This window comes from Podarcis liolepis, assembly GCF_965112155.1.
Source record: "Podarcis liolepis genome assembly, chromosome: 2".
NCBI lineage: Eukaryota > Metazoa > Chordata > Lepidosauria > Squamata > Lacertidae > Podarcis > Podarcis liolepis.
This window is the reverse complement of record NC_139555.1, coordinates 24,343,986-24,358,978: the sequence shown is the minus strand read 5'-3', so window position 1 is coordinate 24,358,978 and position 14,993 is coordinate 24,343,986.

Genomic DNA, 14,993 nt, shown 5'->3' with positions numbered 1-14,993 from the left:
GCTAAAAAAAGAGAGAAGATTTTTCAAGGCATTGTCATTCAACTCTTCTCACTGTTCTCAGTGCCCAGTCACTTGGGTGGTCCTTTCCCACTTGCCCCCCACATCAATATACTCACTGGGTTTCTTGTTTTTAAGAGAAAAATGTGTAAGCGACTGCAGCAGAAAAGCTGGAAAATAATTAGATCGAAAGTACCATTGCAGTCTTGTACTCAGCAGCCCTGGGTTATTCCATTCCAGAGTTTCCCAAACTTGGGTCTCCTGCTGTTTTTGGACTACAACACCCATCATCCCTAGCTAGCAGGAGCAGAAGTCCAGGAAGATGGGAATTGTAGTCCAAAAACAGTGGGAGACCCAAGTTTGGGAAACCCTGCATTAGGCAATGAAAAAGGAGCTATCATCTTAGCAAAAGAAAAGTTCTGCTTGGTCTCTCTCTCTCTCTCTCTCTCTCTCTCTCTCTCTAATAGCTGTTGCTTGAATGATATGCCTGGGTCACAAATTGGGGGTGAAATAATTGATTTGATTCTGAGCTGCGCTAAAGGGGGAGTTTGTGAATCTATTGTTGGGACAGTGACATATTGGGGCATCACTATGTTTGTCATGGTCATGAGACTCTAATAGTTTGGAAACATTTCTATAATTGAAACCAACCTAACATTAATTTGTCCACCGGTAAACCTTTTAAGTTTAAACCATTTGTTGGTGGAAACTTAGGTGCCACCCCTTATGCACATATCACCTGTGAGCAAGGCCTTTAGAACCCAGCAGCAACTTATTGCGAAGTAAACTTGCATGGGACTGGGCTGAAAATGTAAAGTGTGACTCACATTTTAAGTTAATTTATGTCAGATGTGTTCATTTTGGTTCCACATTTGCTTTCCCCAACAAATCTGCTAGCTAATGAATATTACGGGCAAGAACATTTGCTTAAGCAGTTGTTGTTTTTTTAAAAAAAATGATCCTGGAAGAGAGCTGTAAAAAGACACTTTCCGGCTTTGGAATACTGATACTAGAAATTTGATTCTAAGGCTTGCATTCATCCAGTCGAGAAGGCTGTATCAAGTGGCCTTTGTGTCCAATCACGTCGAACCAAAAATGCTTTGAATTTCCGCGTTTGCAGTGAACTTCACAAGCAACATGTCCTTAGCAATAAAGCAATCCCTAGGCAGTTCTTGGAAGCAGGTCAGAACATGAAAGTCTAAAAAGTGTTCCAAAGTATTAGATGGATGTGTCAGTGTGCTGCATATACACGTATCTGTGCCTCAGGATCTTTAAGTGTCAAAGGAGAGAACACACAAATGTAAATACCTATACCTGGCACAACCTAGCCGCAGAATTGCCACTTAAAGGGAACTGGCTTGGCTATGGAATGTTAAATGGAACGCCAAGGGATCTGTTTTGGGTCTCTGTAAACAGATGTTTCCTTCCTATATGAAGGCACCTTGCAGGGAATTACTGGCTAGTCTGAAGGTGCTGCAGTCCCACCTGCTGAACGCAGAGGAAATGTTCAGGAAAAATAGAAGGGAGCTTTTCTTTAATTATAACATGAAAACACAACATATCACTTTTCCTCCTAGTTTGTGGGGGGGGGGGGAGAGTTCCCTTAAGCAAAATAGTGTTTAGGGTGTTTTTTTTTACTAAAAAAACCCACACAATCAAATTCATTTTTAAATGGCTTCCCTTAGTTTAATACTGGGAGGAGGGGAAAGTACATACAGTGGTACCTCGGGTTAAGTACTTAATTCGTTCTGGAGGTCCGTACTTAACCTGAAACTGTTCTTAACCTGAAGCACCACTTTAGCTAATGGGGCCTCCCGCTGCTGCCGCGCCGCCGGAGCACAATTTCTGTTCTCATCCTGAAGCAAAGTTCTTAACCTGAAGCACTATTTCTGGGTTAGCGGAGTCTGGAACCTGAAGTGTATGTAACCTGAAGTGTATGTAACCCGAGGTACCACTGTATAGGGAAAGCGGTTTGTGTGGTGTGCATTTTTTGTGTAACGTTTGCTTCTTAGAATGCTGAAAATTCAAACAAAATGGCTGGTTTCTGGAGATGTTGGGAACTGGAGTCCAACAACAGCTGTATGGCAACCTTTTACCAAACATATCTCTATAGGAAACAGATGAAATTATGTGCCTTATTACTAGAGTCTTTCCATTTCGTCCCGTCTAGGAAAATACCCACTTACTTTCCATTTTATTTTGCCTGTCAAATTGTTTTTCACGGTGTTTGTGTGTGTTAAGTTTTCAGTGATCGGTACAGTTTGCATCTGCCTTTGATTTTACCCGAAGGGAAACCCAGATGTTGAAGAGCAAAAAAATGCAGACTTAAGTATTAATAAAAGACGTGGCTGGGTGGTTTGCCTTCGTCTTCAGAATCTCAGAACGTGTCTGTTATGTACTGAAGTTCTCACCCTGGGCCAGCAGGGGGATACTGTAGATAGTTATGCAAATGAAGGATCGAAAAGTGACGTTCAGTGATTGGATAGTTTTGTATGCAAATGAAGGATCGAAAAGTGACGTTCAGTGATTGGATAGTTTTGTATGCAAATGAAGGATCGAAAAGTGATGTTCAGTGATTGGATAGTTTTAGAATGTTGCAACAGTTACAATTGTTCTGTAGCTCTATATAAGCAGGCTGACTGAGCTCCTCAGCTTAGTTCTGTTCCAGCTTACAAAATAAAGAGCTGCTTTGGAGAAATTGCGGTGTCGTCAACCCACAACTTAACAGTGTCTGTGTGTCTGTGATGAGAATCGTTAAGTTTGAGTTCTTCACATGCAAGTGGAGAAACAAGTTAAAAAACAAAAATAGAGCAAACAAAAAAAACCTCCCCAACAAAAATCATTGTAGTCTGAGTCTGCTCCACATCTCTTTACTGTATTTTTGAAAGCTTGATTTGGTCCATTACTTCCGAAAGGCCATTTCTTGTGTATTGCTCTTGCTGCCAGTATTATACAAGGAGGTATTGCATGCTCTACTCCAGGCATAGGCAAACTCGGCCCTCCAGATGTTTTGGGACTACAACTCCCATCATCCCTAGCTAACAGTACCAGTGCTATGGGATGATGGGAGTTGTAGTCCCAAAACATCTGGAGGGCCGAGTTAGCCTATGCCTGTTCTACTCATTCAACTATTAGCCAATGTAATGCATATTGGTCAAGCATCAGAAGCGGGCAGAGTAGCAAACTGTTGATTGACCAGGCAATATTTAGAGAAAGGCCATAGTTCAGTGGTAGAGCGTCTGCTTTGCCTGCAGAAGGTGTGGTTCCACATTCAAATCCTGGCACCTCCAGGTAGGTCTGTGGAAGACGATCTGAAAGCCTGGAGATGGCTCAGTGGTCTTACTCAGGGTTCAGCAACTTCCTATGTTCATAATCCAGGACCACATCTGAAGGGCTAGCCATAAGTTGTATAGGAGGCATGGCTGGTGGTAATGGGTGGCCACCTGGTGAGTGTGTGGAGTTGAGGGTCCATGATGTCATGAGTGCCCACAATGCCCTGAGACTACCCCCCCTTCTTTTCATACATCCTTTGCCTCAGGAAAGTGAGGTTTCTCCCCTCAGGATGTGTTCAGTGTTCACATAACAGCAAGAATGTTGTTCTGACTATTAGAAGTATTAGAATGCATTTTGAGAATCAAAGTAACCTGATTGATATATATATATGGGTACGCTGGGAGCACACCATTGGCTTTGCCTTCTTGTTGGGTCAAACCATGCTGCTGGAATGCTGCTGATGTCCAGAGACAATCTTCGTATCCCTAGTAGACAGTCTTTATCTGAGCTTGATGATAAATTCCTCCCGGCTGGTATTTTTTCTATCTTTCTGTAAGCAAATTCACTTTGGAGTTCAGAGAGAAAACAAATCCTAATAACACCTTTTCTGGGATACTGATAAAAGCTAGTGTATAGTTTGAGGAGAAAGGAACAAGGAGGCTTTGTTTTTCTCACTTGTGTATAGCATGGAGAAATTCAACCAAACATACAGTGGTACCCCGCAAGACGAACGCCTCGCGAGACGAAAAACTCGCAAAACGAAAGGTTTTTTCGTTTTCAAGTTGCCTCGCAAGACGAATTTCCCTATGGGCTTGCTTCGCAAAACGAAGCTTGCCCCGCAAGCTCCGGGGACAGCGGGTCTTCCCTGCTGTCCCCGGACCTCTTTTGAAGCAAGGGGCGGCGGGGAGAAGCGATCTTCTCCTCGCAGCCCCAGGTCCGGGGACAGCGGGAAGTGCTTCCCGCTGCCCCCGGACCTCTTTTGAAGCAAGGGGCTGCGGGGAGATCGCTTCTCCCCGCCGCCCCTTGCTTCAAAAGAGGTCGGGGACAGTGGGAAGCGCAGCGCTTCTTCCCCGCTGTCCCCAGACCTCTTTTGAAGCAAGGGGCGGCGGGGAGAAGCTGTCCAGGACCTCTTCTGAAGGCGGGCGGGGGGCAAAAGTCTTTGTCCCCCCTGCCTGCCTTCCCAGGGGCTTTTACATCGCCCCGGACAGCGGAGAAGTCCTCCGCTGTCCCGGGCGATTTTAAAATGCCGCCCGCCAGCATTTTGAGATTGCCCCGGACAGCGGAGAAGTCCTCCGCTGTCCCGGGGTTTTTTAAAATGCTGGGGGTGGGAAGAAAAGCCCTTGTCCCCCCCCAGCCTTCAGAAGAGGTCGGGGGACAGACTGTCCCCGGACCTGGTCTGAAGGCGGTTTCCATAGGAACGCATTAATTGATTTTCAATGCATTCCTATGGGAAACCGTGCATCGCAAGACGAAAAACTCGCAAGAAGAAAAAACTTGCGGAACGAATTAATTTCGTCTTGCGAGGCACCACTGTACAGAGGAAGAACTTCCTCAGTACTAGACAGCACATGTGACCTCAGTGAAGTCCCTACCACTCTGCTTGGTTGCTAAGCAACACCTCCACTCATCACAGTCTGGCCTGGTTCACTTTAACACTAACATAATTAACTCTTAAATTACAAACTGAATGAACCCTGCTGTGGTGCTTCCAACACTTAGCCTTGGACACTGTGAACATGTTATCCTCTCACATTGTTTGCAACATCTACCTGGCACGAGACACTTAGGGGACTTAGAAATCTGCCTTAAAGAGGAGCAGACATTTCTCCATCTACCTCATTTTTCCCTAGCTCTCCATGACCTCAGAGGTCATTCGTGTTACCTGCTATCTGATGCTTTTAGCTAAAGATGGTAAGATACAACCTGGGGGTTACTGCATGCAAACTACTCCTGAGCTGTGGTCCCATTCCTGTAGGCTTGCCCTCACATTTTTATACTGCTTTGTTTTAGGCCAGGTCTAGAGGGTGGTCCTTGGAGAAGCAAGGCCAGAAGCCTAGGAGTTGTCACGTAGGGGGGAAATCTGATCACCATGTCTGACATAAACCTGGTACCGCAAATGACATGTCCATGGGGAAGTCCTCATGTCATTGCTTTAAAAAGTGCCTAAGGCCAGAAATGTCCCCCAATGGATCCTTTTAATACTCATCCAATTATTAGCTTCTGATAGCTATCAGGCACAATTTCTCTCTTCAGCCATATCATTGGCCATTGGTGGTCATTATCTTTGCATCTGGGCTGATGGAAGTTGGAGCCAAACAGGTATTTGGTAAGTCACAGGTTTTTCATACCTGTGCAGAAGATTACTATTATACAACAGGGCAAAAATGATGAAAGTGCTTTGGATGGGCAGAGGATTGTATTATCTTCATTCTCTCCTAAACTGAATTTATATATTTCAGTTGAATCCCCTTTTAACTTTCCCTTCTCTAAACCAAATGGCCCTATTTCTTAAGCTTTTAATTGAATAAAAGAGTGGTGATGTTCACCACTGTCCCTCCACTTTTTGTTGTTGTTGTTGTTGTTTTTGCTGTGCACTCCTGTGAGCAGCCCAAGGAAATTGTATTTGAACGTTGGGTATAAATAACCATGATCCTAATCATAACCACAATAATAACGCAAGCAAATCTATGCAAAAAGAGCCTTCTGGCCGGCTGGTGTCAAAGAGGGACAGAACTTTCTTTATGTATGCTACAACAGCAGCAAGAATACTCATCGCAAAGTATTGGAAGACACAAGATCTACCCACTCTGGAAGAATGGCAGATGAAAGTGATGGACTATATGACATTGGCTGAGATGACTGGCAGAACCCATGATCAGGGAAAAGAGACGGCGGAAGAAGAATGGGGAAAATTTAAAAGCTATCTTAAGGACTACTATAAACTTGATGAATGCTAGAATGTCGAGATTTTCAGGAAAAAAGGGATACAGTGATATAAGATCTGATTATAGAAAAGATTAAGATGACAGAGGTTGGAAAGGAATATTTAGAAGTTGCTAAAAAATTATGGACATTGGGATGCAGAAAGGGGGGGTATGGGGGAGTCCCGGAAAAGAGGTTTATGAAAAAATGTTATGAAACTATACGTGTTGTATGTCTTTTTAAGTGTTTGTTTTGTCTCTAAAAAATTCTGTAAAACCAATAAAAAAAAAAGAGCCTTCTGGCTTAATTTGTCTTTTTTTATGGTTAGGGGTTTTTTTTAGGGAAACTTTTGTGGAAAGTAGGTGGTTTGAAATTGATCAAAACCAGCTTGGAGCTCAGAAGAGCCTCAGAAGCGGTTCCCCATGTGGCATGAAGGTCTCCTCTTGGATGAAACGAGTTCAAAGCCCACAGGTGCACTGGAGCCATTTCCTAGGGGCCAAGGTCCCTTCAGCCTCCCCCCAAAAATATTTGAGGGGGCTGCCTCCCATTGATGTGCATTGGTGTGCGCCACATCCTGCGATCAATGAGGTGGGGCAGGGCTTACCTGGCCCCCCTCAATATTTTATTCAAGTTGGCACCCCTGCACAGGCGTGAAGTGGCCCTTTGGACCATATCTTGTGAGGAACAGATCACGAGAAGCCATTTAAAATTATTATTTTGAAGATCACTGCAGAATGTCCCAGATTCTATCTCCAGGTGAAGCTGAGGAAGATGTGAAACCCTGGAGAGCTGCTGCCTCAGTAAAAGGCAACTTCCTATGTTCCTTATGGTACATACTCTGTCTCCTTGCTAATGTATATAATCACTTCCATGGGATACAACTGATGCTCTGTGTAATTATAAAAATGAGGAGAAACAAATGTGGCCAGTATCCACAATACTGAAAAGGGTGGAAGAATGCTGAAAACAAAGAAGGGAAAATGTCTCTGTGTGTAGACAAATCTGGGGACAACACAACACACACACACATGCTCAAGAGAAAAATAACAGCATTGCAAGTGTTTTCAAACTACACAACGTAACTTTTGCTGTGGGAAAAGGGGGCAGAAAAGAAGCAGCACGACTGATCTGGTTCCATCTTTTGCAAGTCAATAGCAACAACAAAAAAAGGTCACCGTTTCTAACTGCGTGGTCTGCTTCTCAGAAACTTTCTTCCGTGGGAAAAAATGTATCAATGACTAGGGGTGACTCAGTCCTCTCACCACAACGAGCCTGTACTTAAGCGTGATTATAGAAAGCTGTGCTGCGAAGGAAATACCCCGTCGTTTAAGGCCCAACGGTGGGGACGTCCTTTCTCCCTCAGCCTGATGTCATGGTGGTTTCTGCGGCAGAGGATATTTTCAACCGAGGCCAAGCCAATCAGGCTCTGCTTGGAAGTATTTTTCCCATGCATGTGATTGGTTGTTACTCTAGAACTGGTGGTGGGTAATGGCGACAGGGACGAGGGGTGGGGTTAGAAGCCGCAGAAATGATTGCCCGCTGCATGGTTTTAGTAAGCTCTCAACACTGGGCAGATCCCTGATGCGCTCATTAAGAACCCATTCTAATTTCTAATGGCCCATTTGTAACACATCAAGCACAGATCACAGTCTAATGGAGAGGTGGGGAACTTTTCTTTTCCCGGCTTCAGGTTCGCATCCCCTTCTTTGAAGGGCCACATGGCAGTAGGAGGTGGGGCCAGAGGCAAAGTTGGCAGAGCAATGGGTGCAAATTTTACTTTTGTTCAACAGGCTAGGACTCAGCTACATTAATAAAAAGCATTTTAAATGCGTTATTACACTGTGACACCAAATGGCGCTGTAGAGTTCTGTCTTTCGGCAACGTGAAATTCCCCATTATAGGGTTTACAGTGCGTTTTCCTGAAACACCTTTGTGATGTGTCTAGATCAGCTTTTCTTAACCTGTGGGTCCCCAGATGTTGTTGAACTACAACTGCCATCACCCCTAGCTAGCAAGGCCAGAGCTCAGGGGTGATGGGAGTTGTAGTCCAACAACATCTGGGGACCCACAGGTTGAGGACTGCTGGTCTAGATCCAGCCCTAGTTTCTACAACACACACACACACACACACACACACACACACACATGAACACACCCAACAAACCCCTGATTGGAGGTTGATCCAGTCTAAATCAAACCCAATTATGAAAAATCATAGCATTCTCATCAATCGCACACCTTGGATGAGTAATTATCATTACATCTTTATCACAAAAACTACTACTCCTAACAGCTTATCTACTAATAACCACCTCCATATTCCTAACTCTTATCATCTCCACAGCAAAAAACACTAAAGACTTAGGAGTAATGTGGACAACCTCTCCAACACTTACCACTACTGCTATAATTACCCTAATATCACTGGGGGCCTCCCCCACCCCCACTAACAGGCTTCATACCAAAATGATTAATCCTAGAAGAATTAACAGTCAACCACCTCACCCCACTAGCAACTATACTCGCCCTAACCTCTCTACTCAGCTTAATATTTTATATACACCTAACATACATTATAACGTTAAGTATCTTCCCTAACACAACCAACAGCACAATAAAATGACGATTTAAACCAGCTTAACCAACCAACCCAACCCCAACAATCATAGTTACACCTCTCCTCACCCCTCACACCATTAATTTATACCTAGATTTATACTTGGCTTACGTTCAAACCAGAGGCCTTCAAAGCCCCAAACAGAGGTCTATAAGACCTATTCTAATATACTTCTTCTGAATGCAACGCAAACACTTTAATTAAGCTAAGGACTATCTAGGTGCTCAGGCCTCGATCCTGCGAAAATTTTAGTTAACAGCTAAAAACCCAACCCAGTGAGTTTCCATCCACCCCTTCCCCCATTAGAAAAAAAATGGAGGAAGCTCCAGAACCTTTATAGTACTTCTCCAAATTGCCATTTTGGCGTGTAAACACCACAAAGCTTCTTCCTATTCAGATAGAAGAGGGAATCAAACCCCCACGTGGGGGTCTACAGCCCCCTGCCTGACCATTCAACCACCCTACCTGTGTCCTTAATTCGTTGACTATTTTCAACTAACCATAAAGATATCGGCACCCTATATCTCCTATTTGGCGCCTAGGCTGGTATGGTTGGCACAGTCCTTAGCCTTCTAATTTGAACATAATTAAATCAGTTAAGGCACACTTCTTGGGGATGACCAGGTGTACAATCTTTCCGAGCACAATTCAAAGTGTTGGTGCTGACCTTTAAAGCCCTAAATGGCCTCAGTCCTGTATACCTGAAGGAGCGTCTCCTCCCCCATCGTTCAGCCCGGACACTGAGATCCAGCTCCAAGGGCCTTCTGGCGGTTCCCTTCCTGCGAGAAGTGAGGTTACAGGGAACCAGCAAGAGGGCCTTCTCAGTAATGGCGCCCGTCCTGTGGAACGCCCTCCCATCAGATGTCAAAGGAATAAGCAGCTATCTGACGTTTAGAAGACATCTGAAGGCAGCCCTGTTTAGGGAAGTTTTTAATGACTGATGTTTTAATGTATTTTTAATCTTTTGTTGGAAGCCGCCCAGAATGGCTGGGGAAACTCAGCCAGATGGGCAGGGTATAAATAATAAATTATTATTATTATTATTATTATTATTATTATTATTATTATTACAACAGCTCATGCCTTCGTTATAATCTTTTCTTAGTTATACCTGTTATAATTGGCGGATTCAGAAACCGATTGGTCCCTTTGATAATTGGTGCTTCTGATATAGCATTTCCACAAATAAATAACATGATGTTTGACTACTCCCTTCCCCCCCCCTTACTCCTACTTCTCCTCAGGTATTGAAGCCGGTGCTGGCACTGGCTGAACCATATACCCCCCCCCATTAGCTGGATAGTTCTGATTTGATCCCAGAATATACCACATTTCCTTAAGACGTCCCTATTTTCATCGGAGAAATGTTGGAGGGCATGGAGTTATGCAACCCCCTGAGCCAAGTAGATACTATTACTATTCTTCTTCTTCTTCTTCTTCTTCTTCTTCTTCTTCTTCTTCTTCTTCTTCTTCTTCTTCTTCTTCTTCCAGTGGTACCTTGGCTTTCGAACAGAATGTGTTCCAGGCACTGGAGGAAGGTGGGTGTGGTGGGTGTGGACTGCCCAGGGTGTCATCCCTGAGTGAGGTGACATCGCCACCCCACTCCCTGGGATGCTTGCCCCACCCCCGCAGGCAGCTAGCCTCACCCCCGGGTGCAGAGCAGCCGGAGCAGCTAGCTCCACCTCTGGTTCCAGGAGTCCATTCAACTCCTGGAACAGTTCAAAAACCAAAGCACAGCTTCTGATGGGCTGCAGGAACACTCGTTCTCAAAAAACCGGAACACTCACTTCCAGGATTCTATTGTTCAGGAGCCGATTTGTTCGGGAGCCAAGGTGTTCAGCTTCCAAGGTACAGGTTGCATATGCTTCATGTTACATACACTTCAGGCTACAGACTCCGCTAACCCAGAAATAGCACATCAGGTTAAGAACTTTGCTTCAGGATGAGAACAGAAATCGTGCTCCGGTGTGGTGGCAGCAGGAGGCCCCATTGGCTAGAGTGGTGCTTTGGGTTAAGGACAGTTTCAGGTTAAGAACGGACCTCCGGAACGAATTAAATTCTTAACCAGAGTTGCCACTGTACTTCTTCTTCTCAAGCGATCAGCAATAAATTATCTCCAGACACTGTTGCAGAGTTAGGTCTATATAGGGCCTGCAAAAGAGTGTCTTATCCTCCTTCATCCAGCATTTGAAAGTTTGCCTTCACTTGTAATTAACACATCACATATGGAGACAAATGGTGTGTGTGTGTGTGTGTGTGTGTGTGTGTGTGTGTGTGTGTGTGTACACACACATATATATCTGAAAGGTTTCACAGTAGATTTCAGAAATACATATCACAACACGAGCACACAAACCCATATATCTTGCCACTGATTTTTTTTTTTGAATGAACCACTAACAGCTCAACTTAATTTGTTTCTTTGTAGAAGAAGATCTTTGAACCTCCTGTGTGTGTGATGCCTTCTGCAGATTAGGACTGTTGTGTGCCTGCTTTGGGGGAATTTGTTCCATCTCCCTGCCACCCTCTTCCCTCCCTCCACTGATAAGACATCTGTAAACACTCTCTGAAACTCTTAACAGAGCCTCCTCTGTATGTTGCTTTGAAGGAGATCTGCATGAAGACCTCTGTACCAATTTGAAAATATCTTGCAAACTGATAAAGAAGTGAAGATACAGCCAAGCATCCGCTGTGTAATAAGGATTAGGAAACCCAAGGATGTTGGCTAGGCTTGGAGATTGACTTGAAATAGATGGGAGTCTGGGATTCAATCAGAACTAATCTGATTCCTTCTGATGGCGGAATCGGCCTGCACCCTCCCCAAACACATATCCATAATAAATATTCAGCCCTTCAAATCAAAATTGAGTAGTTTAATTTTAACAGCAGTTTGGAGTATTTAAACTACCCTCTCTTCATTAAGACATCAGATGGCTTAGTGGAAACATCTGCCGGCATAATGTAACTAGAGGATCAATGATGGAATTCTCTGAGATATGTTAGGTGGGGTGGCCCAAATTTGAATTTTGGCTAGGAATACTACCCCCAAATTCCTATTAGCATTTCCAAAGGACCTCAGATATCTATAGGTGCCCCTGTGTAGGTGATTAGTCGATTCAACAAAACCCCAAAGGCTCTGATTTGATTTGACTGATGATAAAATGGACCATATTATCCATTGTAGCTAATTGTATTCAGGGATATCAAGCATACTTTAACTAATGGGGGAGAAAAAGAGTGAGCCTGGTCAAAGCTTATTTGAAGAAATGGCATGTTTTAAAAGCTGACATGACTTAAAACAGAATCATATAAGTTCCTTGCTAAACCACTTTCAGGATATATTAGGTATAACAATAGTTTTCTACATGAAAATGGCTTTGAAAAAATCTCCAAAGAAAAGTATTTTAAAAGAAAAGATTTTTTTTTTTGGTGCGCATTAAATTGGATGTGAATTTGACAGATTTCAAAGACTGTCAAAATAACGAATTTACATCATAAATGTGCAGGCTTCCTTTTTAAAGGCTCTTCAACAACTCAGGAAGGCATTTAATGGTGAGCGAGTTCAAAGTGTCACGGACTCCCACTGGTATAAAAAGAAGGCAATACCTACGATAGTCTCTCTGTTTCAGATAATGTATCTGTCTCCTTTTCAAGTTAATAAACTGCACTCCTGTCAAATTGCAGATAAATGAAAGCGACCAAGACATTGTTTTCCCCACATATTGCTAAGAAAGATATCTCCCAATATTTCTGAACTACCAGTATGCTAAAGAGAACTTAAAATGAATCTACCCTGCAGTTATTTTACAGCATCAAAGACAATGAAATTTCCACAGAGGCACTTTCTGAAGTTTTAAAAGCTTTATTTCTGATAGCTGCTCATTAAGAAGCTTCCAAGGCTTTTTTTATTGTTTCAAAGGCAGTCATCTAAATTTTTAATCATTCAACAGTGCTATATGGTCATGATGTTACATTCTCTATCTTGCACAGGGAGGGGTTTTTTTGGGGGGGGGCGTTATTTAGTCTTTTCAAAAACCTACATGCTAATGTCAACATAATGTTCCTTCTGGATAATAGCTAAGCACAGAGCTTTGGCTTAAAAAAAAAAAGATGATTGAAAAAGGCTGCTGTTTTCGAGCAAAGGGTCAAAATGTCCACATGTATTAGAAAATTAATAACCTTAATACTTAGGGCATGATCCTTCCTTGTGCAAGGTAGTAGTGCCTGCATGTGGCGAGACTTGTGGTTCCATCTAGCGCAGTGCTGTAAACACAATCTGTCAGCAGCCCTTTGGGGGCTCAGACAGGAGTTTATTCTTTCCTCCCCCTCCTCTCCTCTAGGGGGCAGCACACAAACAGGTTCATGCACAAGCAGGGTAGGGGTGGTGTCCCTGTGCCTCCCGCACCCTCCCCACTCCACACAGAGGTGCACACCATGCTTTTAGAGCACATTTGAAGCACACATACGCCGCAAATAATTCTGGTCGCTGTAGTTTGTTAAGCGTTGCTGGGACTTGCAGCTCAGGGAGGGTGAACTGCGGCGGCCCGGAATTCTTTGAGGGAAAGAATGCACCTTGAATGGGCTTTAAAGGTATACAGTGCTACCTCAGGTTAAGTACTTAATTCATTCTGGAGGTTTGTTCTTAACCTGAAACTGTTCTTAACCTGAAGCACCACTTTAGCTAATGGGGCCTCCCGCTGCCGTGCGATTTCTGTTCTCCTCCTGAAGCAAAGTTCGTAACCCAAGGTACGATTTCTGGGTTAGCGGAGTCTGTAACCTGAAGCGTATGTAACCTGAAGCGTCTGTAACCTGAAGCGTATTTAACCCGAGGTACCACTGTACTGTGTTTGCAGGCTTCTGGTGCCTTCTGTCAGGTTAGATAATTTGTACACCTAGCCCAGACTTGTCTAATGTTCCAGGGTCTAAGGCAGAGGATGTGCTTGTCACCTGCTGCTCTCGGATACTTCTGACTAGAAATGCAAAGCAAGGGCTCTTGAACTGAGCTAGGGAACCCAATCCCCACCCCCCACCCCAAAACAGGAGTGGTGGGAAGAGAGACGAGAAGCATGCACAAACTGCCCATTCCATTGGGCACTGGTTCTGCGCACATGCAATGTTGTGGCGACCGTGGATCGAGAAACAAGGCTCTGCTAAGCCCTGTTGTGATCCCTTTGCGCAAAAGTACAGCATCTTGGCGCAAGGAAGGAAACTGTGACTTCAGCATATATGAAACATCTTTCTTAACTGCCCAGAGCATATTGCATGCATTAACTGTCTATTCTGTATAGAAGTTTAAGGAATATTTGAAAAACCTTTGGTAGGCAAACTAAGGCCCGGGGGCCGGATCAGGCCCAATTGCCTTCTAAATCCGGCCCGTGGACAATCAGCATGTTTTTACATGAGTAGAATGCACCCTTTTATTTAAATGCATCTCTGGGTTATTTGTGGGGCAAAGGAATTCATTCATTTCCCCCAAAAAAATATAGTCCAGCCCCCCCACAAGGTCTGAGGGACAGTGAACCGGCCCTCTGCTGAAAAAGTTTGCTGACCCCTGGCCTAAACAAACCACTCACTATCTGTAATCAATAAAGTTGTGGCCATAATTATGCCAATAACCTAAAATTAAATTCTGTGTCATGTGCGTAATTATTTATTGGGGTAGCTCCTGGGGGCCTTCACACACAAGGAGGGCTGTGCTAGAAGGAAGGGAGCTGCGGACGGCCTTACATGCTGTACCCAGAGCCAGGCTACATGGGAAGCAGCATAACTGTCGTGGTGGAATTACAGATGGTTTGGCTTTGCTTCTGCCCTCTTTCCCACACAGTGATGTCTCTTTGAAGGACAGGCTGGGTTTCCTACTCAGCCACAATGACTGTTGATTCTCACATTCATGCACCAAGAGGGGTGGGGGTAGGAGGAATTGTGCTACAAACCTGCATCAAATTTCCTCCTCCAGAAACCACAAACCACCTCCTCATCTCTTCGGGGACTATTTTCCATTCTTGGGAACATAATACAGTGTGTGATTGAGGCCTCCTGTCCTAGGCTGAGCATCATTCCTCTTCCACAGGCGTGAAAGCATGGGCATGGTAGTGTTCAATGCAATCCGGTTCAGATAAGGATTAGGGGAAGAGAAGCTCAGAAAACTTGCTATTGGCTGGAGAGAGGATGTTGACCCGGATAG